This window comes from Tenrec ecaudatus, chromosome 1 (assembly GCF_050624435.1).
Source record: "Tenrec ecaudatus isolate mTenEca1 chromosome 1, mTenEca1.hap1, whole genome shotgun sequence".
Classification (NCBI taxonomy): domain Eukaryota; kingdom Metazoa; phylum Chordata; class Mammalia; order Afrosoricida; family Tenrecidae; genus Tenrec; species Tenrec ecaudatus.
In genome coordinates this window covers 219125850-219150581 of record NC_134530.1, presented here as the reverse complement: position 1 = coordinate 219150581, position 24732 = coordinate 219125850, and the positions used below count along the sequence as shown (strand labels likewise).

General features: G+C 53.0%; 1 protein-coding gene across 6 annotated transcripts in view; it reads right to left on the bottom strand.

Moving 5' to 3' along the window:
• NAV1 (neuron navigator 1) overlaps window positions 1-13538 on the bottom strand; it is a 286217-nt gene extending 272679 nt beyond the window's left edge. For 2 of the 6 annotated variants that reach the window (XM_075528818.1, XM_075528822.1), the window contains exon 1: window positions 13357-13537. The gene's annotated coding sequence lies outside the window, so the exon portion shown is untranslated. Of the gene's footprint in view, window positions 1-12491; window positions 12616-13356 lie in introns of those variants that run through there. The other 4 variants (XM_075528821.1, XM_075528820.1, XM_075528824.1 and 1 more) reach the window with 4 other exon arrangements.
• Between the last annotated feature and the right edge of the window lie 11194 nt (window positions 13539-24732).

Genomic DNA, 24732 nt, shown 5'->3' with positions numbered 1-24732 from the left:
GGATGCCAGAGTGCCACAGTCTCAGTGGCCAGCTCAGCAGCCGCCCTCCCCACCCACTTCCCACAGCCACCCCAATGTGGTGGTCACTCCCCGGGCCTCTCTGCTGGCCGCTGGAGGAAGTGGGGCATGACTCAGAGGTGTGATGTCTCTAACAGACATGTCTCTGCGATGCAGTCAGTAAGGAGTCTGGTCATGGATGACAGAGAGACCTGGAGTTAACACACGTGTGCCTCAGTGGGGAGGGGCTGTTGATTACGTCCACAAGGAAAAACCAAAGCTGTCGTCCCCGAGTCAATTCCGGCTCATATGTTAGAGAAGACTCGCTCCCTGGGGTCGGTCTTCTTGGCTGTAATCTCACAGAAGCAGATGGCCAGGCCTTTCTTGTGTGATGCTGCTCGGTGGGTTGGAGCCACCAACCTTGCACTTCGGTCCATTGTGTACCACTTCCACTAGCCCCGTGCCCTCAAAACAACAAATAAACCCAACCGCACACGGCCATGGGCACCACTGCTCTAAATCTTCACAGGAGCCAACAGCCTCATCGTCCTCCTGTGAAGCAGCTGGGGGGTTGGAACTGCTGACCTTGCAGTTAGAAGCCCGATGTCTAACACACATCACCACTGGGGCTCCTTCTCCAGACTTTAATCATAAGAAACTGATGTCCCTCCCCCATTGGTACAACATTGCTACGTGTGTGGTTCAGCTCCATGGGCCACTTAGAAAACACTGCCTACCTCTGTCTGCCCAGATAGGCGTCAGAAGACCCAGGCTCTTAACCCGAGTCCCTGATGCTTATGTGGCTTTGGGAAAATCCCTAGGCCTCTCTGAGTCTTGGTTTTGACACACGTAGGATGGGGCTCGTTTGTTTTGACTACCTGATGAGGTTGGATGGAAGTCAGTGTGCACCCCACCCTCGACTCTAGTGAAGGCCAGAGCAGGGGCTACCGCAAGGAGGGTGGGATGTCAGACACGGGGCTTCAATCAAGTTCAGCTCAGCCCTCAGTGAGGCCACAGTCACCCCGAGTGCTGTGGGCCTCGGGCTCACTCACAGATGCCATGGGCTCCCACCACCCGCCCTACCTGTTCCTAGGACAGAAGGCCCAGAGCCAATGGAAGAAAGTGTCACCAAAATAGAAAAACAAAGCTACCAAGTCGAGATTAGCCAAGGCGTAATTAACTAATTACAAATATTTAAGGAACCTCAGGTCAACTGCACTGAAAGAATGAAATCTGGTTTTCATAAAAATTCCTTATATTTGGAAGTCACTTGGAAGTGCGACCTTTTCTCACGGCCTAGGCGTGGTCTTCCTTGGCTCCACACGGCCAAGCAGCCGCGAGGCAGCACATAGTAAGTGCTTTGGGATCGAGTCAGCGCTGACTCACAGGGCCAGCGGCACAGGGTTTTCAAAGCCAGGTTTTCAGAAGCCCATTGACGGCCACATCTTTCCTCAAGGCCCTCTGGGTGGACTTCAGCAGACAGCCTTTTGGGAGGACGTCTGGCCAAATACTTTTTCAGGCCATGTTACTAAAATCCTCTGAGATGTGCACAAGGACACGGACAACACCCCATGTGGGACGCGGTGCCCCTGCCTGGGCGTGCTGTGTCCTGCGCTCTCTGGTGGACACCACGCCCTTCAAACGGTCTGTTTGTGCTCAGCGGCACAGGGAGCCAGCCAGGCCTTTCATCCTATGCTCACCTCTGGATAGCTGGACCCAAACATGCTTCTCTCACCACTGTTATGGGTGGTCACCACCAAAGGGCACAGGAAATCCTGAAACAGCAAGCACCCCCTTCCGGCCCCCCTTTCTCCCAAGACCCATCTCGCAACCCCCAAAGCTCCCTGTGATCTTTGCTCTCTGTGGTTACCCACACTAAGCCCTCCACTCCCCGATTTGCCACATTAGACGCTATTGTTACCTCCCTAGCAGATAGATGGGCACCCAGGTCACTGACAAGACGTCCTGGTGGCACAGCGGTTGAGCATTCAGCTGCGAACCCAGAGGCCAGCGTTTTGAATCCACCAGGGCTGTGGGAGAAAGGCGTGGTGGCCGGTCTGATTCTACGGACGGCAGTCTTGGAAGCCCTGGGGAGCGTTCTACCAGCCCTAGCGGTTCGCTATGAGTTGGGGATGGGCTTGGTTTTAGGCTTTCGGTCACTTACGCCCCATCAATGAGTATCCGGTGGCACTGAGGGCTTCCCAATGGACTGCTAACTGCAAGGTCCTCAGGAGAAAGATGGGGCTTTCTGGTTCCAGAGAGAGTTTCCACCTCGGACACCCACAGGGGCAGTGCTGCTCTGTCCTGCAGGGTCACCAGGAGCCAGAGTCGGCTCGAGGGCAGTGAGCTTGGAGTTCCAGCAATCACCGTTTCCACACACCAGGCTTGCAGCGGGCGCCCTGGTAGCACAGCCAGTTACAAGTGGACTGCTAACCAAAAGGTTATGGAAGTTGGGCTTCCCGCCCCCCCACACACGCACACACCTTATAGATAATGTCTTTTGATGCACGCGTGTTTTTTAAAATAGCGATGAAGCCTGATTTATCTATTTCTTCTGTGTTGCTCCAGCCTTGGGTGTCCCATCTCAGAATCCACTGCCAAATCGAGGTCACAAAGATTTACGTCCTTGGTTTCTTCCCAGCGCTTTCTGGGTTTCCCTCTTATTTTTAGGGAAAATAAATCCATTTTGAGTTGACTTTTGTGTATGGTATGAGGTAGGGGTGTGCCCTTATTCTTAAGTTGCCATTTATAGTAGGCCTAGCAGCTACAACCTCGTACAGTGAGCTTTGTGCAAAAGTTGATCCCAAACGGTGAAACACAACAAACGTCATTCGCATAATCGTAACTTTGCGGATATTGTTTCATCCCGGCCTCAAAAGGGCTCGCTCTCGCTTCCCTCATCTTCCCCAGGTCGCCCCCTAATGTCGTGCGAGACTGCCAAAGGGGTGAGGCTTAGGAAAGGCACCTCAAGGGCTCTTCACAGCCCAGCGCCCGCTCTTCTAGCCTCGTCCCGTGACACACAGCTCACAACGGTCATGATGGCTCATCCTATGGGCCATCTTAGATGGCTCTCAGAAGCGCACTGTCCACGCCAGTCTGACAGGGAGCATGCAGGCTGGCATCCACCTCGCTAAGCTGGAGCACAGATGATCGGAAGTATTCCATAACCAGTGCACGCCTATCCTAATCCCAGGGATCATGACCCCACTGACCTGCGAGAAAATGTCAGCTCAGGGCTCAACAGAGCAGGCTGTGGATCCCGGCGGGTGGAAGGGATACCTGGGGAACAAGTGGGAAATACGAATATCACCTGCATGTCAAAGCCTTCCGTTAAACCAATATTTGATTTATTGGGTGCAATTATGGTGCCATGATTTTATTCAAGAATGTCATCTTTGTTCTTAGGAAACATAAACTGAACTATCTGGGGATTCATTGTCATGATGTCTGCAAATTACTTTCAAACGTCTCCAAAATAGTGTGTGTGTGTGTGTGTGTGTGCGCGCACGCGTGAGCGAATGTAAGCCACCTCCCCTTATTCGGGGGTACATCTTCTTGTTACTAGCACGTACTACATGCAACAGTACAGTGCTTAATTTGTTGATAACACTCTCAGATGTTCGATTTTATGATTTATGGCTCAAAACACTGCCAAACAGGAAGCCGTGGCCTGGTTCACAATGAAGTCAGCACTGGGAGACACAGAGGACAGAGAGTTGGGGACCTTCCACACCAAGGACACCTGACTCTGAAGTGCACACAGCCCGACTTCACTGTGACTGCTGCAGACCGCACTGAGACCAGGCCTGGATGCGGCCACCTTCAGCAGCTGGGTCGTGAGCAGCATCCGTTGTTAATCTGCTGAAGTATTCGACTTACGTCTACACCGATTTACAACAGAGTCACCGGAACCCGGACTTAGGTCAGAGACTACGTGTGTGTGCACGCGTGTGCGTGCGCACATATAAAAGCATCCTTCCTAGGGCGAGTGACAGTGAAGCAAAATGTTAACAATCAGTGAATCTAGATATTCATTGTGTTTGTCTCTCAATCTCTCTATTCATTTGATAGTTTTCATAACAGAACCCTGCGGGGAGGAGGGGAGGGGAGGTGGATTACATTTTCAATGTTGGAAAGAACCTGTCATCCAGTTCTTCCCGGGTCCCGGATGCACTACGCACGGACCCTGTGGTTGCAGTTCCCCCAGCCTTTCCCAGTGAGATGGAAATGAGCAGATGCTTCTGGAAGCATGGTGAACCTGGCCGTGCCACCCCCCCCACCCCACCCCCCACACACAGTGCTTTAGGGAGGAAGACCCAGGGTAGAGTATGGTGCGGCTGCCCCAGATGAGAAACAAGGCAGGCAGCTGCTGGGGTCCTGGCTGAGGCTCCTAACCGTGTGTCTGGTCAGCTGTCTCGTCTTTGTTAGTGGGAGAACGGGAAGAGAACAGTTGGCATCTTGGCACTATCAGGAACCTAACCACTCCTTCCCAGTCAACTCAATTACCCGCACCAATGCACCGGGAAAAGTGGCATTGGTAATTGACTTGAACAACAATTTAGTGAAGACTCCTTTTCTGCCATGTTTGACGCCTAGCCCCTTCCACACCAAAGCGTACAGAATGCCAAACGGAACCAAACAAATCACCAACACCCAGCCCTTGGATGGCCCCACTCACAGGGTGACTCTGATGAGAGGTGACCTGATTGTGAATGACCTGTATCACTGACCTCCCACCTGGGGTGTGACAGTTCACTCTGGATGCGACACATTCAAATGGACACAGACCACAGTGTGTCCAAGGGTGGGGAGGAGGAGGAGGAGGAGGAGGAGAAGGAAGCACGGGTGGGAGGAAACCTGCCAGCAGTGGGGGCTCTGCCGGGGCTCTGAGAGTCTTCCTGGATCCAAACTGACCGAGTGTAGGCATCATCATGGTGAGTGTGGGGGCAGGGCAGGGTGGGAGCAGGTGTCCCGATTTCTAACATCAGGGAAGCTTGAAGGGGTGTCCTATAAGGGAGGCGTTTCCATTCCACCTTAAGCTGCTAACTGGAAGATCAGCGTCAAACCCACTGGGAGAAAGACAAGGCTGTCTAGTTCCATAAAGAATTACAGTCTCTGAATCCCACAGGGGCAGGTGTACCCTGGTCTAGAGGGTCACTATGAGTGGACACCGATTTGATGGTGGTGAGCTTGGTGTGGTTTGGTGGGGTTTCCCTGGGGGAGATGCTGTTTTGTCTCTGAGCAGTTCCGTGGCTGCCTGAGGCCACACAAGTTGCAATGATGAGAGTGACGTAGAATCCATTTGCTGAATACTCACCATGTGCTTAGGAGTCTACCGGAAAAGCCATGATTTGGACCTTGACACCAAGTCTGGCTCATTTCATGATCTAAATAAAGTCTTTCTCCTCCATCATTCATCTTCCCAGAAGAGACCCGAGAATACATCCAGGGATGAAGACAGGGAATTGGTCGACTGAGGGGACTCACTGCCTACAAGACAGGGGACTGAGGGGACTCACTGCCTACAGGACAGGGGAGATCTGCCCCGGTGGGTTTCTGAGACTGTTACTCTTTACAAGAGTAGCAAGACTCATCTTTCTCCCATAGAGTGTCTGGTGGTTTTGAACAGCTGACCTTGTGGGTAGCAGCCTAACAGGTAACCAAACTGATATTCGAAGGAGGACGAGATCAGGGTTGCAGCGAGGAAGGTGATGACAGCGGCTTCCGAGCGCTACACGGCTGAGGTTGGTCACTACGCAGGGCAATGAGGCTTATCTGCGTGGCTTGTTTTGCACAGTCCCCACTTTAGTTGGGGGTGCATTTGAGGGAGCCCAAGCATTCACCGATGGTGGAAGCCGCACCCATGACGAATTATGTATGCAGAAACTCTAGAGCAGCGGTTCTCAGCCTGTGGGTCGCGACCCCTTTGGGAGTCAAACAACCCTTTCACAGGGGTCGCCCGATTCATAACAGTAGCACAAGTGTGATTTTGTAGCAACGATGAAGTAGCAAGGAGGATAATTTTATGGTTGGGGGGGTCACCACCACATGATGAACTGTATGAGAGCGTCGCGGCATGGGGAAGGTTGAGAACCCCGGCTCTAGGAGACCAGACTGCTCAAACATGAAATGAGATGAAGGGCACTGTCGGTGGGGTTTTCCCCTGTCACAGAGGTGTCAGGCTGGATGTGCCCTAGTGGGGACGTTCAGGGACCTGATGATCTGCTGGGGGTGTGGATGGAGAGTACACGGCTAGAGGGGCAGTTAAGGTTCTTTCCAACTTCGGAAGTCCCATTTCATGGAAGTTGCCATTTACTTGATTTCCAGCTGGATTTGACAATCAGGGGAGGGGTGTTAAGTGGGTCGTTATTACTGTTCAGATGGGGAGTGGATGCATCACGGAAAGCTGTGACCAGCCGAAGGCTCAGGGAATAAATCAGCTCAGACGGGGGGAAGTTCTCACCCTCCCTGTGCACTGAGATCCCATTCTAAACCAAGTAAAGCTGGCCCCTGGGGAAGGGCCCAGGCACCAGTGGGTCCTATAGGCTCCCCAGCTGATTCCAATGGGTGTGCAGTACTCTGAACCACTGAGTTGGAGGAGAGGAAGCCCAGGAGAGGGTGATCCTGGTGGTCTCGGCCGCAGGGTCACGTAGAATTAGCCCAGTCTCCATCCGTCCAGTCCGACCTCTGTGAGGTGGGGAGACAGTGGAGGGATGAAGCCAGGGAGACCTGAATGGAAATCTCCTGTGTGTTCTTTTCGGAGAGCATCAGAGAGATGAGGCCCGGAACCTATAACCCTTCAGAGCCCTGAACCTCTTTATTTCTAAGACGTTCAGAGGTCAGTGGGAGGGAAGGGTTACGAAAGACAAAACACCTAGGAGACACTGAGCTACTGTTAAGGGGATGGGAACACTGGAGAACAGTCCCTGGGAGTGGTTGAACAAGATGGCTAACTCATGTCACTGAATTGTCCGTGCGATATCGTAGGACTGACAACTGGTCTTTTACATTCGTTTTGCCTGTGCCATTGTTGGGGAAAACACACAGCAACACACACACCAATGCCATCGTTTCTACATGGGTAACCGTGCGGTGACACGGTTTCCTTCTTCAGCTCTGCAGCCCGCCTCCCCCTCCTTTTCTGAGCCGTCCCTCTCGCACTGACCAAAATTCCCTGCTCATTCAAGTTCCTGTCCAATCTTTCAAGTTGCTATTGTCACATTGATCACATATAGATAAACCAAAACCCAAACTCACTGTCATCGAGTCAATTCTGACTCATGGTGACCCAACAGGACATAGCAGACCCCTGGGCATTTCTGAGCTTGTCGGTCCTTTAGGAAGTAGAAAGCCTCATCTTTCTCCTGCACAGCAGCTGCTGGTTTCAAACTGCTTACCCTCTGGTTAGCACTTCACTTGGAAAAAGTATAATGCTCACGCCAGACACATTTTACTAGCTCAGCTCAAATAGACTTCAGGGTTCTTGCTGATGTAAGGCTTACAGAGTATCTTAGAACAACAGTTTCAAGATCCATTCAGCTTCTACAGCTCCAGAAAGTCTGGAGTCTATGTAAGAATTTGAAATTCTGTTCCACACATTCCCTCTTTAGATCAGGGTTCTTCTATAGGCTCTTTGATCAAAATGTTCGGTTGTGGCAGCCAGGCGGCATCCAATCCTGGTCTCAAAGCAAAGGGGGCAATTAGCCATGCATTGCATTGCCTCCTCCTTTAGTGACGTTCCTTCTTTCTCTGTACAAATGGTTTATTACCTATATATTAATCCCTCTCACACACATACACACACGAAGCCTCGGAGGGATTTATGCCAGGAACGCCGGGGTGGTTCAACATAAGGAAATGAATCCATGGATCAATATACCAACCACACTAACGGAACGAAGGGACAAACACACATGATTCTTTCCATTGATAATAGAAAAGCAATCGGCAAACCCGGTGCCCTTTCATGGCTACAGCACTCAGGAAATTACGAATACAAAGGGACTTCCTCAACATGATACAAGGCATTTTGAAAAACCCTCAGCTGAGCCGTACTCCCTCTGTGAACGCATCCAGTGAAGAAGGTCCCAGGCTATCGGGCAATTGAGAACAGAGGGAAACAGAAAGATGGGTGGGTGGTGGCGGTGGTAAAAGATAGGACAGTCCTCCCCTGAGATCAGGGAGACAAAGATGCACGGTCTCATCGCTGCTATCCAGCACTGCCCCAGAAGGTCTAGCCAGTCAGTGGTCCAGCGAAAGAACAGAAGAGGAATCCACAATGGAAAGGAAGAAGTCAACGCTCTCGATTCACAGATGACAAGCTCCTATATATAGGAACCCCCAAAAGAGAGAGAGACACGCACACACACAGGCACACACACGTTACGAGAGCTAACGAATACATTCAACAAAGTCACAGGGTGCAACACACAAAACCAATTGTGTTCAGCAATGATAGATTAAAAAAAAAGAAAGAAAGAGAAATTAAGGAAACAATTCCATTTGCAAAGCTTTCAGAGCCTCTGCGGACGGTCCATCAGAACAGTCTCATAGTCCTTTGAAGTGGAAACATCTTATTAATGGTCGTTAGTGGAAGCAAATGCTGCGGCACCTTTAATTTTTCATGCTGATGAGCGTCTCTCCTGTGAAAATTAGGGAAGCAAATGGCTTTGATGGGGATGACAGTGTTGGGGGAAGGGGGGAGGAGCTGCACAGGGTATGGGGAAGAAGCCGAACCACATTGGTGGGCAGACTTCAGAGTGGCCTGAGTCCCGGCCATCCTGCCTCCCTTCACGTCTCAAGAGTCACAGGAAGCTGGGAAACAAAATCCCAGGCCTCTTGGAGGAAATCAGGCCTGAGTCAGCCTTCCGAGATGCTGAGGGAACAGATTAGGCCCAGGGACGTGTGCACTGAGGAGGGTGTTTGTTTTCCCCTTGAGAAGTTGGTGGGTTGTTTTTTTTTTTAAGTCGAAGAAGGAACTAAAAGTGTTTTCAATTATTGTTTTGTGACCAGGGACCCCAAAAATGAAGCGTTTGCCAAGTATTGCCACATTTCTCAGTTCCCTGTGCTCCGGAGACACTAGCGCTAGTACTGGGTTCTCTTGCAGAGAGGGTTCCCTTATCCCTTGCTGTTTCGGCTCCTCTCTCTTATTAATAGCAAAGTTAACATCTGCTGAGACTTATGGACGAACTCTCCGCCACTGCCACCAAGTTGATTTCCGACTTATAGAGACCCAGTGGGACAGAACAGGAGCACCCTGTGGGTTTCTGAGAATACATGTCCTTACAGAGCAGAAAACCTCCTCTTTCTCCTAAAGAACAGCTGGTGGGTCCGAACCTTTGGCCTTGCAGTTAGCAGCCCTGTGTGTAACCCATAGCTCCACCAAGGCTTGGGAGAGGAAAACTCTTGACTGTAAGGAGGCGATTTACCAACGGAAAATAAACCCTGGCCTGGCAACCAGAAGACCAGTGTTCTAGGTTGCCTTCCGTGGTGCTCCGTTCCCGCAGCTTTGAGGCCCTCCCCTCCCCTCCACAGGCCTGGACTCCTCCTGTCTTTAAGGGCGTGGGGAGAGAAGTCCTTTGAGTCTGACATTCGAGCTGTTCTTATGAGATGACTAAGAACTTGCAAACAAAAGGGAAGTAGAGTGGAGCCCAAGTGGGAGGGAAAAAGGAGACCCATCTTACAAGAGGAGTGGGCGACTCTCTACTCTAAAAACCCAATTGGCACCAACTTGATTCTGACCCCTGGAGAGCCCACCTGTGTGAGAGTAGAACTGTGCTCCATAGGGGTGCAGTGGCTATTATTTCTGTGTGGATTGTCAGGCATTTCTTCCGAGGTGCTTCTGGGCAGACTAGAAACTCTGTCCCCAAGGTTAGAAGTCAAGTTTGTGAACCACTGGCACCACCCAGGGATCCTTGCACCTCTTGGCTGCCTGTTTCTGCTGGCCAAAGCTGATCCAATAGCCTGGGAAGCCCAGGCCCTCTGCGGGGAGCTGGATTAGCCCAGGGAAGGGGAAGCCACATCTGCATGTTCCCAGGCTGAGGAACGCCAAAGATGCTGGAAAAGACCCAACGCTGAAAACTTGTAGGCAAATCAACCTCACTGTTATGGGTCGACTGAGTAACCCCACCAAAAGATACGTCGCTGCTTACTCCCTGTGGCTTCCTGTGAATTTGCCTTGGTTCAAAATCGAATCTTTGCAGACGTAGTTTACAGAAGGTTGTACTGGGGTCGTCCTCATGGGCCCTGAGACACAGAGATGAATGCCTCATGGTGATGGAGCCAAACTGGAATGGTGCTGCCACAAGCCCTGGCGTGCCTGCAGTTCCACACAGTGGACTTTGGAGAGAACACATACCGGACAACAGCCTAACTGTGAACTTCTAGACCCCAGCTCTGTGAGAGAGTAAATCATTGCTGCCTTAAGTCTCCCATCCTGTAGTATCTTATTACAGCAATGCTAAGAAACTAATCTACTCACTATGGACCGCGGGGAAATATGGAGGGAGCAAATCAAGCAACTTCTAAAGAGTGAATAAAGGAGCGCCTGAGTCAGATGGTAGAGGAGTGCTGGGCAGTTCAAACCCACCAGCCACTCCCCGGGAGAAGGATGAGGCTTTCTACTGCCCTAGAGCGTTACCATTTCAGAAACCCACGGGGGCAATTCCACCTTGTCCTATCAGGTCGCTGTGCGTTAAACTCGAGTGAATGACAGTGAGTTTGTTGTTTGTTTGGTTTTTAGTAAGAAGAGAGGTCTCTGTATAGTCCTTCAATCCCCCCCCCCCAGTTTTATTACTTCACCTGACATTGATAACGTTCCTAGTGTGTGCCGATGAAGCCCTGATGATGTGCTCATGGTGGTGCAGTGGGTGAGGTGTGGGGCTGCTAACCCTCAGACGAGCAGTGCAAACCCATCGGCTGCTCCACTAGAGTCGAGCTTGCAAAACCCTAAGGAGCAGCTTCTACTCTATCGAGTCAGGTCACTATGAGTTGGTCACTATCCACCTGGAGGCAGTGGGTTTGGCTCTGGTTTTTCAGCATGTGCTAAAAGGTCCCTGGTGGCTATCTGTGCTGGGCTACTAATCAAAAGGCTGGCAGTTTGAATCCACCCAGCAGGACTGTGACAGACAGGGCTGGTCATCTCCTTCCTTAAGAACAGCTGGTGGCTGTTCGTTGGAGCTGAGTGAGTTCGGACGCATGGCCAGCCAGTGTATGCTCCATAGGGGTTTCTTGGTTGTCATCTTAATAGGAGCAGGTCACCAGGTCTTTTCTTCCATGGTACCACTGGGTCAATTCAGACCTCCAGACCTTAGTTAGCAACAGAGCACAGTTTGCCCCACCTTAAGATTGCACCCTTTCCTGAAGACTCTCACTGCCACTGAATCGATTCTGACTCATCATGGCCCTAGAGGAGAGGGTAGACCTACTCCTGTGGGCTTCCAAGGCTGTGCAACTTTCCTGGAGCCGACAGCCTCCTCTTTCCTCTGCAGAGTGGCTGGAGGTTTTAAACCGCTGACCTTGTGGTTAGCAGCCCAACGACTAACCACTATGCCACCAGGGCTCCATTGAAACCCAATGGAGTGCATTGCTACTCCGACATACATAAGGTTGCCATGAGTCAAAATCGTCTCAACAGCAACACATTCTGGCTTGGGCTTGGGTGCTAGGTGCTAGGAGTCAGGCAGGAAGACAGGTGTTCACAGGGAGCTGGGCCATGTGCACAGACTCAAATGTCTCAAACACAAAGATCCACCAGGGAGTGCAGATCCCTCTCTTCCCTGGGAGGTTCAAGCACCAAAGCACAGCAGCTGAAGCACCAGCAGCAGGACTCTCTACCTGGAAATGGTACAGAAGTGAAGGCAAGGCAGAGCCTGAAGAACTGTTTACCTTCTGCACATGCCAGGAGTGACCAACGCAGAGGCCTGATGCAGACCTGCCCACAGATCAAGAACTTCTCTTAGAAACCAGCAGTGAAAACACAAACCACGATGAAGCTCATCTCAGAAGTCTTCTGTAGCCATGGTCATTCCCTCGTACCTCCCTTCCCCACGTTAAAGCAAAGATTTTTCAAAGCATTATTACAAAAATTTCACAGCCTTCCTAATTCAGAGCATGTGGGTGTCACCCACACCGGAGGAGTTCCTGGCTCAGTCCTTGGCTTTACAGAAGAAGCCAAGGCTCCTGGAACCATGTACCCCACCTCCTGGGAGAGGCATTCTTTGTGTACAGTCCCAGTGCACTTCCTATGTGAGTTCGTGGGACTACCTCACAGAGGAGGCAATAGATACGCACATCACCCGGGCAAACCCCTCGCTTCTGAAGAGCCCAAAGTGGCCTGGGGCTGCCCAGCATTGAATGTGAAAGAGCCAATAGCATCCCCATCACAGAAACAGGAAGCCAGCTAAACAGCGGGTTATCAAGGGGGGATCCGGCGCTTCCCTAAAGCCGGGCCAGCTGCGCCCTGTGACTGTCCGAACAAAGTCTCATTGACTCACCAGCTGATTTTCCAGTGCTGGGCTGAGGCGACAAGAAGCTCTTCTTTGCTGAACGGTCTCGGCTCTGCACACCCTCAGCCCCCTGCGTTCCCGTTTCCCACCTCAATCCTGTGCACAGACTTGGTTCTAAGACAAGACTTTATTCTAAGACCGGTTTTTGTTGGCTCTGCGGGTTTGATGGGACCACAAGGCGTTCCCAGATTCATCCAGCCCCTCCTTCCTTCTCCCGCCCTTCTCCTCCGGGAAGGCTCCCTCGCTCCCAGACTCCACGCACTGGGCGGGCGCCAGGGAGGACAGCCTCCCGGAGACTGGCGGAGGGCGCTTCCCGGCGCATCCCCGGGGCCCAACGAACATTTTCTGGACGGGCTCAGCAAGGTCACCTGCCCCAGCTGTTCCACCCCCTCCAAGTGGGAGGGAGGAGGAGTTTACTCACTGCTTCAGAGAAAAGGAAAGGAGAGGAGAGGAGAGAGAGAGAGAGAGAGAATTAACGCAGCAATTGGTGTCTTTGGTTATAGGACCAGAAAGCTCGTTCAACTGCAGGTATTTTACAGGAAGGGAAACTGAGGCTCACAAGGGTCGAAATTAGAGAGCCTCTAAAAAGACAGCCCCGAAAGCAGACGTCCTGTGCTGCGGGGACATCTACGAATACACCTTCCTGGGAAGCCGCTAGCACCTCTGTTGTTATTCTTAGCGCCTCTCCGGAGCCCCTCCCGCAGCCTCGGGCGCACCGAGCTCGCTCCTTCCCGGGGTTCAGCCCCTGCCGGGCCCAGGAGCTGCCAGCGACACCCCCCACCCCCCGAAGCGGCTGACCCTGCCCGCGGCCGCGGCGCGCAGCCTGGGGAACCCGGCACGCGTGGCCACTCACCGGCGCGTCAGTCCGCCCGCGCTCCGGGTCCCCGCCGCCGCCGCCGCGCAGAGTCGCGCATCCCCGGGAGCCGCGCCGGCGCCGGGCGTCCTCTGCGCAGAAAGAAAGTTTCTCCGGGCTGCCGCGGCCGGGCCGCCGCTCCCACGCGCTCCGCCTCGCTCCCGCACCGCAGCGCCGGCGGCCCCGGCCCTACAATGAGGAGGGAGGCGCGTCCTGAACAAAGTGCCGTCCCCCGGGGCCTGGCGGCCGGGGGCGGAGCCTGGTGACCCGCTGCCCCAGGCACACGCCGGCGGCCTCCGCGGCGGCCGGGGGAGGGGAGTGCCCTGCTGGGGCGGGCGCGGAGGCTCTGCCTGGGATCGCCCTACGTTTCCTGCCCTGCACTGTGCCAGTTTAACCCGCAGAGGGGCGGAGGCATGGGTCCCTTCCAGACTTTGTCATTGGAAAGCTATTCCCGTAACCCTTTCCTGCCTCTGCCTTCCCGCCCAGCCTCTGGGTTCCCGGCCGCAGAAAGGCGGCTGCGAGCGGGCGGGACTGGGGCCACGAACTGGCCTGGCAGGAAACCTTCGCACAATTGAGCCTTTCCTCTACTCAGGGACCCGCCACCACCACTTCCAGGTGGGACCCTCCCTCCCCTGCCCTCCCCTCCGCTCTCACTCATCCTCGCCTGCTCCTGGTTCTGCAGCTCTTTATAAGGGTGCCAATGGGTCGCCAGCCTCCCTATTCCGCTTTTGGCTCGGGTCACCCCTCTTTTAAAAGCAAAACCCCTCAAACTCGCGTCGAGTCAGTCCTGACTCTTAGCGACCCAGTGGGACAGAGTAGAACGCCCCGTTGGCGTTCAGAAGCTGTAAATGTTTAGCTTCTTCCTCCCGGGAGCCTGCAGAGGGCCTGAACTGCTAACCTTGGGGGTTTTAGCAGTCCTGTGCGAGAGCCACTATGCCACCAGGGGCTCTGCTGGCTGGGCGGGGTCTCAGAACTCCCGCGGTGCAGCGAGGAGAGGAAGTTCCCCCCCCTCCCCCCGCAAGCACCTGGCACATAGTAGATGCTCCGAAAGTCGGTGAATTCATTCCCCCCACCCTCAGGACTCTGCGACTGCCTCCCTGTGTGAGGTGTGGCAGTGGGAGGGGGAGGAGAGGAGGTAGGAAGTAAGATAAGACAGTGTGTGAAACCCGGTGCTGTGCGAGGCACTAACTTCGTTGGAGCTCCTGGAAGAAAGGGACCCGCTGCAGCCAAAGACCTAGCTGATAAGGATCGGAGACCTCCCAGCTCCAGGCAGCACATTCATCAGGGCCGATTTCTTTCCAGCGTTGGGACTGGAGGTTGCGGATTTCAAAACAAAGGTGCTTACTGATTGGAAAGCCTTCTAGCTGTTCACTAGCAAAACCAGCCAGTGGGCAGTGGGAGTCAGGGTGAGAGGCCTGAGTTCTGCCTGAGCCCCCACCCAGGCCATCAGACCATTATGACTGTGCATGAGAGAGGAAGGACATAAGGGAACAGGGTGGACCAGCAATGACATTGAGAAGTCCCCAGGATTTTCTCTGGTTATTTTTATGTCCATGAGGGACACTTAGGCAGATCCCTTGTCCTCTACATAATGGCTGGGCGTGTGCGCTGCTGAGACAGACTGCTGCGTTCAACTATTTACGAACAATGAGAGTTAAAGAAATGATTCAGCTGGGACTAGCTCAGTCTCTTCATCTGGAAAATAATAAGACAGGTTTCTCATAGGACTGTTGAGAGGGTTCAGTGAGGTAACTTAGGTGACATACTTAGAATAGAGCCTGGCACCTAGGGGGAGAAAAATCTCAGTAAATATTAGTGGTTACTTTTTGTCCCACCCCCAAATTTGCATCAAATTTGGCATTTAAAGACATGCTAACTGAAATATTTTCTTGCTTTTCCCTGTCCTCTAGGACTGCAAAGGTGTCATGGTGGCAGAGTAGTTACAGGTTGGGTTGCTAACCCCAAGGTCAGCAGTTCGAAACTACCATTCACTCTTGTAAGCAAAAGAAAGGGCTTTCTACTCCCCTAAAGAGTTCCAGCCTCAGAAACCCACAGGGGTAGTTCTACCCTGTCCTACAGGATGGCTTTGAGTAAGAAATGAGTACAGGGCAGTGAATTTGGTTTTTTCCCTCTTAGGTCTGCAGGGGGAGCCTGGCCCTTTAAGAAGCAGTCCCTGGTAAGGCCTTTGGTTTGAGTTTGAGCCTCTCCAGAGGGCTCCTAGAGTGGGGCTGACTGAGTTATCTGGCCCCCCTAAACCAATGGACCAAGAGCCACAGTGAGTGTCAGGGACTGGACCGCCTCATTTCTACAGCTGGACTCGGGGTACGCACCCACAGTGGGAATGCTGGCTCCATGCCGGTCCTTGAGTGCGACCTAGAAGTGGATAGTAGCCTGCAGCTATAATTTTGTATGGGTGAACCTCTGTCACCAGTCCCTAGGATCAATATGCTTGGATGGCTGTATAAATCCTCCCAACCCTCATCCGAATGTCCCAATCGCAACCCCCCAGAAGTGAGCCTGCGTGTATCATAGATAAAGCAAGCACGTGGAGCGGGAGGGAGGCTGACTGAAGGCGGACAGAGGCGATGGGATGAAGGCCACTGAAAGAGAACGTGGCTAGCAAAGCAAGCTGGAGAGGGGCCAGCTGTGACTAGGTCAGTCTGCTGAGAAGCAGGGGCCCCGCCCATCCCAGAAGTGGCCTCAGACAAGGGCCTACCTCGTGATGCTTTTTGTGTTAAACACATTGATGACTCAATTGCTCTGAATCAAGCGAATAAATTCTCCTTGAATATGAAAATCAATGAGAGGTCAAGGTAAAGGCTTGGCTCTGTGGGCAGAGGAAGATGCCAGTCCCGGAAAAGTGCTCCCCCAGGCTCCCCGCAAAAGTGAGCAAACCCCAAACTCACTATCACCAAGTCAATTCTGACTTACGGCAGCTCTATAAAACAGACTAGAAATGCCTCCCCCCTCCCTCCCTCGTGGGTTTCCGAGACCGTAACTCTTTCTGGGAGTAAAAAGCCTCATTTGTCTCTGGAGAAGTGGCTGGTGATTTCAAACAGCTGACCTTGCAGTTAGCAGCCAGATGGGAGGAACCCAGGCTGCAGGGCTCCTTGGCAGGGGCTGGAGAAGTGGAAATGCTCTGAGTCATGGAAAGCGTGCGGCTCAGGCTCACGGGGAGGACTGCACAGTGACCAAGCCCCCCATTGTAAAGCGGGCCTCCAGGTCCTGGGGACCTTACCAAGGTGCCTTAAAACTCACCAGCTCCCTGTCTGCCCCTCTCCTCAGCTCACAGCCAATCCTGCTTTGGGGCAGGAGATTGTTAACAAGAGGATTAGTGTTAGCTTGACAAATGGATTTTTAAAAACCACCCCAAAGCCCATGGGTACCCTGTGGAGGCTCAGCCCTGGAGGGACAGCTGAGGGAAGAGCGTGGTGACAGGTGACAGCTCCAGCTCTACCCAAGGACATCTTGGGGCTCTGCTTGGTTCCCCTCCACCTGGAGCTCTGTGGGCCAGGGCTGATGTGTTTCACGGCTTGGGTTTATCTGACATGGGGTGTGGGGATTTGAATGGTCAGGGTTCCCTGCCCCCCCCCCCCCCCATGAGGGCTCAGGACTCTGGGTCAGGACTTCTATCTGCATCTGTCAGTCCCCTTGGCAGGGATCTGAAGACAGTACGGCCTCTTATTTTCCTGAACATTTAGTAAATGCCATTAGAGTTCTGAAGTGCAGTCTGAGGGAGCGGGCTGCCGTCCTCCTCCGGAGCACAGTGGAAAAACACTGAACTTGGCATCAGAAGACCTGAGTCCACACCCCACCCCGCGCCTGCTGAAGTCCGTCAATTCAGCTCACTCCTCGGGAAAAGGGGGCGGGGGTGCCGGCACCCAGGGAGATCATCATACCTACCTAGCGAGGCTGTAGGAGTCCTGGTGGTGCAGGGGCTTAAGTGCAGGGCCGTTAACCTCGAGGTGGATGGTTCAAACCCACTAGCTGCTCCAAGGGAGAAAGATGAGGCTGCCTTGGAAACCCTGCTGAGCAGTTGTAGTCTGTCCTTTAACGGGGCTCTGAGTTGGAATCGACTTGAAAGAGAAAGTAGTTCCTATACGCTATTCACAGAGAAGCAGAAGTGTGATTAACCAGGAAGCATTAACTCCTAACCTCCCTCCTCTCCTCAGCCCCTCCCTACCCAACGACCAGAAATATACTCTGCCTAAGGAGCCCTGGTGGCTCAGTGGTTGAGTGTGTGGCTGCTAATGGAGAAGCCATGGGTTCAAACCCACCAGCTGCTCTGAAGGAAAAAAAAAAATACCACCGGGCAATCTGTCCCAACAAGATTACAGCCCTGAGGGCTGTCTGTCTGTCCCATAGGGTCACTCTGACTAGGTGGGTGGGGGTGGGGTGGGGGTGTGTGAGTAAAGCAGCCATCCCCTTCCTGGGTCCCTCGTGGCCTCAGGCCCCCTTTTAGAACCCTCTGTGTTGATTGGTTGAGCCTCCAGGGCCTAGGAGAGTGGCGGGTGGGGGAAGCTGGCCCAGGAAGGAGTGTTGGACTGAGCCAGCGAGGAGTCACTGCCTTATCGGGAAGATGCTTGTCTCTCCCCATCTCACTGTTAGCAGGAAGGGAGCGTGATGGAAGTCAGCGCCGTCGCAGTGTTTGTCCAAAGATGGGCCTTTGAAGAAGAGGCGTTTCTTTAAGAGGCCAAGGGCGGTGGGGGCTGGGGGTGGCAGTAGGGGGACTGGAGCAGGCAGAGGCCAAGAGAGAAGGGGGTGGGGCTGGTGGGAGAGGCATGCCCCTTGAAGAAGAAGCCTGGCTCTGGCGCCATCCCAGAGAGGGTGGTCATAACCCGTCCTTAAGAGTAAGGTCCACACGTACAGAGCACTTTAGTGCTGCAGCTGCTTTAGGCACGGCTCTACGGCGCAGCATCGTTTCTATCTTCATTTCATAGGTAAAAAAATCAAGGCCAAGTATCCTGCCCGGGTCTCACAGCTAGCAAGGGCTGCCCTCAGGATTTGAACCCCGGAAGAGGTCCCAGTGCAGAGCCCCCGTGAGCCACGCTGGCAGACTCAGAGTGTGGGCAGCAGTGCGTGGGGGAGGGGGAGGAGGCTGCCACTTGCTGCTTCTATGTTTCTCTTTCCTCCCTCCCCAAGGATCGCTTCTTCCCTCTTTCTCCTGCCCTCCCTCCCCTCCTACCCACCTTCCTCAGTTCAGTTCTTCCTGTCTAATGGCTTTATTGAGGTCTAGTGTCTGTGCCTGTGCCGGAACCCTGGTGGTGGAGCGGCTGTGCACTGGGCTGTGATCCACATGGTCTGCAGATCGAAACCACCAGCAGCTCCAAGAAGAGAAAGATGGGGCTTGCTGACTCTCAGAACCCGTAGGAGGTGGCTCTAGGATTCAGTGAGTTTGGTTTGCTTGTGTGCACTTCTGATTTCTAGTAAACCAACAGAGTTAGCCCATCACTACAATCCAGTGTTAGAACACCACCCCAGCCCCTCAAAAGGACGCCTCATTCTAGAACATGCGTTCTTCACCCCCAATATAAATGTCTGCCTCGTACCAAAGGAGCCCACGTGGTGCAGTGGTCACGCACTGGGCTGCCAAGCCAAGGTCAGTAGTGGAAACCCCCAGCCACTCCAAGGGAGACACAGGAGTCTCTGAAACCCACAGGGGCGGGTCCAGCCCGTCCTACAGGACCTCATAGGGAGGTTGTGAGAATTATACGAGTGTGTCTCACAGAACATCACTGCCATCCAGTCGATGCTGACTCCTAGTGACCCTATGGGACAGAGTAGAAACTGCCCGTGTGGGTTTCTGAGATTGTAACTACGTACAGGAGTAGAAAGCCTCATCTTTCTACCACAGAGTGGCTGGCGGTTTCAAACGGCTGACCTTTCAGTTAACAGTCCGAGGTATAGTCCACGATGCCACCAGGAGTGGCCTACAGAAGGGGACTTCAAAATGTGGGTGGAAACAAATCTATGATCTTTTACATTTTCCCAAGAACTTTTTGAAGCCTTCTGATCTTAGGTGGCGCTCAAGAACTATTGGCTATTATTATTATCATTACTAGTGTTGTCTCTGAGTCGCTCATGTGCAACCTTTCAGTACTGGGAGTGGTCTTAGCAGCACCAGCTGCCACTGAGGTGATTTGAATTCATGGTGGCCCATGTGGCTCAGAGTCGGACCCAGGGTTTTCCGTGGCGGATTGTCTGGGAGTCGATCACCAGGTATTTCCTCAGAGGATCTCTGGGTGGACTCTGCCTTTTGATTAGCAGCCAAGTGCTGTGGCCGTTGGCACCACGCAGGCACCGTGGGAGTGGGCTGAGAGGCTAGCTGCTCCTACCCTCTCCTTACCAGATAAAGAAATGAAGGTGCTGGCCCATTAAGTAACACGAAGCAGAGTTAGTGGCAGGGCTAGAACAGAACCTTGGTCTTGGGGTTGCTTTCTCTTCTCCCCAGAGACCTTCCATGGAGGCCCGGGGGCCACTATCTAGTGTCACAGTCCCAGCCCTCTGTGGATGCCCCCAGGGTGATGCTGACTGGCAGTCATGGGCTCTGATGCTGGAATGTCCAGCACTCTGGCCTTGGAACAGAGAATGCGGCTGGGGTGGGATGGATGCAGAATCCCTGGGACAAGATGCAATGTGGAGGCTGCGGCCTCAATGTCCGCCCAGAGATGGCCAGTCCAACCGCCATCACATCTGTACAACCCGCGGGCAGGTCAGCTTCCCCAGCGTGTGGCTGGTGCGCTCACCTAGGACTGCACACCAGGAAGGCCCTGTGTTTGGTTCCATGCTTTGCTGTCACTATCTTGAAATTCCTGATGGTTTCTGAACAGTGAGTCCCACAGTTTTTCTTTTGTACCAATTGGGCAAGTGATTCCTCATCAGAACACTTTGAAACTGCCAGCCGCTCCTTGGGAGAAAGGCAGGGCTTTCTACTCCCATGAAGCCTTACAGGGGCAGTTCTACATGGTCCTATACGGTTGCAGTGGCAGTGCATTTGGTTTTGAGGCCTAGCTATGGCTACAGAGAGCAGAGCCTGAGCCGCTTTTGAGGTCCCAGAATGGAAGAGTGAGCAAGAAGAGCCCTGGTAGTGTAGTGGGTTATGCATTGAGCTGCTAACTTCCAGATCAGCAGTTCTAAACCACGAGCCACCCCATGGGATAAAGATGAGGCTTTTGACTCCTGTAGAGATTTACAGTCTCGGAACCCACAGGGAAAGCTCTGCTCCATCCTGTAAGAGTCAAAGTCAGCTCAATGGCAGGGAGTTCTGAGACGGAACCTGAAGGAGCCCTGGCGCTGCCATGGGTATGTCCTTGGTCGGAAACCAGTTCATCCGGCAGAAGAAAGATGCAGGTGTCTCTCTGCTCCTGTGAAGATTACAGCCGGGGCCGCGCCACACAGCAGTCCTTCTGACCTACAAGGTCACATGAGTCCAATGGGTCTGACACCAGTGGTTGACGGTGCTGTTTTTAACACCACAGCGTCTCCCCATCCAGAACTGACCCAGTCACAGAAACTTGCCACTGAGTATGGGCGAAAAGCACACGATGATCCAGTGTATGAAAACAGATAGCCCATGTATCCACGTATTTCTGTGTGCGCGTAAAACAGCGACAGCAAGCAAGCCAGCCTTATGCCTCTGAGTCCATCTCCACTCCTGGCAAACCACGTGTTACCGCCGAACTGCTCTGTAATTCCATCCCTAGCCCCTTGCCCACTGCAGTTCTACCAAGCTTTTAATCAGTGAAACAAGACTAATCAGTGAAACTCACTTGTGCTTAGCCAAGTTTCACTCGTGGGAAACGCAAACTTTATGTGAGGGAGGTTTTGACTACAATGAGAATTCCTGTTATTCCCACCACCTCTGCTAACGTTCTAAGCAGAACGTGCACATCGGGGTGTCATTCTCAAGACATAGAAATGTCTTTTGCTCAGTTTTGTGTGCAGAAGAGAGCTCAAGGGTCACACCCAGGAGGCAGATGTTGGATTAAAGCATGTTCTCTTCCTCATCTTTAACCCACCAGTCCTCATAGCCCTGCCTTCCCAGGGGCCTGATCCCGGGAGTGGCGCTCCCAAGCTAGATTCTTCTTTTTTAAAATCATTGTATTAAGGGCTCATACAACTCTATCACAATCCATACAGACATCAATTGTGTAAAGCACATTTGTACATTCATTGCCCTCATCGTTCTCAAAACATTTACTTTCCACTTAAGCCCCTGGCATCAGCTCCTCATTTTTACCCCCTCCCAGCTCCTCCTCCCTCGTGAACCCTTGATAATTTATAAATTATTATTTTGTCATATCTTTTCCTGTCTGATGTCTCCTTTCACCCACTTTTCTATTGTCTGTCCCCCAGGGAGGAGGTCACATGTAGATCCTTGTAATCAGTTCCCCCTTTCTACCTCACCCTCCCTTCACCCTCCCAGTATCACCATTCTCACAACTGGTCCTGAAGGGATCATCCGCCCTGGATTCCCTGTGTTTCTAGTTCCTATCTGTACCAGTGTACATCCTCTGGTCTAGCCAGATTTGTAAGGTAGAATTGGGGTCATGATAGTGGGGGGAGAGGAAGCATTTAGGAACTAGAGGAAAGTTGTATGTTTCAGCATTGCTACACTGTACTCTGACTGGCTTGTCTCTTCCCTGAGACTCTTCTTTAAGGGGATGTCCAGTGGCCTACAGATGGGCTTTGGGTCCCCACTCCGTGCTCCCCCTCATTCACAATGGTATGATTTTATGTTCTTTGATGCCTGATACCTAATCCCTTCGACACCTCGTGATCGCACAGGCTGGTGTGCTTCTTCCATGTGGGCTTTGTTCCTTCTGAGCTAGCTGGCCACGTGTTTACCTTCAAACCTTTAAGACCCCAGACGCTATATCCTTTGATAGCTGGGCACCATCAGCTTTCTTCACCACATTTCCCAAGCTATATTCTAAAGACATATCACCAGTCTCACCTTGCTGGGGTCAACACACGGTGTGAAGTTCGGTCATTTTTGAAGAAATAGAGAAACAGACTTGGAATCCATCCAAAGCAAACACAGTACCTTCAGTTCCTGCAGGATGCTGCTTAGTGGTCCAATCCCACAGAACAATTTTGGGTCCCTTGCAAGTCACATGTTCTGCATGACAGGTGTCCTCTTCTTCTCCAGTGGGCGGGACTTCAGAGTGGACCAAGGCGTGGAAAGATCCATCCTGGTGAAAGACAGGTTGAACTGCTATTCTACTTTCTCTGAGGCTCCTCCTTCTTGTACAGATCAAGTGTCACCTGGGGTGACAGACACATGGCCATTCAGTGCTTCCCATACTGTACTGGGTACTGAGGACCCACCTGGGTCTTCTCAGCGGGTTCCACAGCACCCAGACTGAGCCGAGAGAATAGTGTGCTCACGGCCAATGCTATGAGGAGCAACATCATGAAGCACATTCTGCCAGTCACTGGAATCTTACTGGAGACAGATTGCCAGGCCTTTCTTCAGTGGTGCCACCGGATGGGTTCAAACCGCCAACTTTAGAATGCACTTTTTAAAAGCCCAGGAGAAGATATTCCAAACTGACAGCAGTGACCACTTCTGGGAGAATCATCTCCCAGGGTGTTGCTCTTTTTTTTTTTTCTGGGTTTAATTTTTTAGGGATGTTTTTAAATGAGAAGAATATATTTGTGGTTTACTTATAGAATTGTACATTAAAATGGTAAGATCCTCCTAATATAATTGGTGGGCATTTTCTTATAGGAATAAGTAAGTAGCCTTTAAGAACTAAGAAAGTCTTGGGTAGTGAATGAGAGGGTATGAGTGGGGCCATTGCAGAGTGGTGTACAGAAGCCAACGAACAGTTTTGGGACCATGATGAGGCTTGCAGGGAGCAGGCGTGGACATGGCAGAGGGAACACTGGGACCCAGGGGTGACTGGCAAGGAGGGTGTGTGCTGGGCATCAGCTCCATAAGCATGTGGCACAGGGCAGGAAGAGGAAAGGGACAACTGTGAGTTGCCACACAGACTGAAGGCTGTATAGGGTGAGATAAGGTGATCCCGGCTGCGGGGAGAAGAAATTGAGGAGGTGGGGCAGGCAGGAGGGCCCCTATCCAAGGCAGAAGGATGCAGCCTGGACTTATCATCGGGCAATGGGAGGTTTGAGGTAGTGTGGCCCAGTGGGAGGAGTCAGATTCCTACACCCAAGCGGTGTGATTGGCCTCTCCTCCATGAAACACAAGTGTTCTTAGCAATGCCTGTGAGATGCTTGAGGATAGGGTGAGATAGGGGTGCTGGGGAGTGTGGGAGATAGAGGTGCTGGTGATGATGAGATGCTCTGGGGAAAGCATTGGATCCACTCTAGCCCGACTCGGTCCTTCTCTTTAATGTATCTGTGGTTTGAGCTTCCAAAATGGCACATAGTCTGCATCACTTAGCGAACCCTTTCCCAAGCACCTCCCTCCCAGTTTGCTGGGAGAGCTGTGGACTGAGGGGCAGGCAGGATTTCAGAGTGCGGGGGTGGGGTGGGGGGGGGAGGAGGCTAAAGCCTTCCATCTCTGACCCGTTGGGGGCTGAGACTCTTGGTAGGGCCCCTTCCCACCCAACTCTGGGGATTTGTGGGATACAAGTGCTCTGCGGTGGCCATTCCAGTTTCTCCAGGTGTTTCGCTGGCCCGGCTCTGGCACACCCGTGACTGACAGCCCCCGCTGTGCCCGCGCCACCGCCCTCCCTGTGGGTACAGATGTGCCGGGTGGCAGCTGTAGCACCGAGCCCGCACCTGTTGCTCCGATCAACTGCTGTAACTGTACCCGCTGGGGGCAGGCCAGGTGCCCGGGCCTTGCCGAAGTCTTCCTTGCCACGGGCAGGTGTGCAGGCTTGGCGTCTGCCTGCCCGCCTCAGGGCCCCGGGACTCTCCCTGCAGAGCACCGGCAGCCTGACGCTGCTTCCACAACACGGATTCGAGAGGGCCTTGGAGACCTAGGAGCAAGGCGGGCGACAGAAAACCTGGAAAGGCAGTTCTTCAACCATCAGTTTCCCGGGGACCTAGGCGTTTGAATGGCAGGCGGACCTTTTTTTTTGGGGGGGGGGGGGTGCGGCTATGGAGCTGCACAGCAACCGGGACAAATGGGGCCAAAGAGAACTAGGTCCGGGAGAGGCTGGGACTGGTTGCAAGGATGGGTGAGTCGGGGAGGGGAGGGTGGGGGCGGCAGAGCTCGCTCTGGTGTGGAGACTTGCGTTCTGGAGACCCTGGGCTGCCAGGACCGAATTCCATCAACCAGGCATGTGCAAGGGGATGGGGTTGGGAGCCACAGACCGGGCTGTCTCAGCGAGAACGCGGTGGAAGCGCTTCCCCAGCTCTGAGCCCAGAGCACAGCGACCCCCCGGGAGAGCACCGAACCCTCAC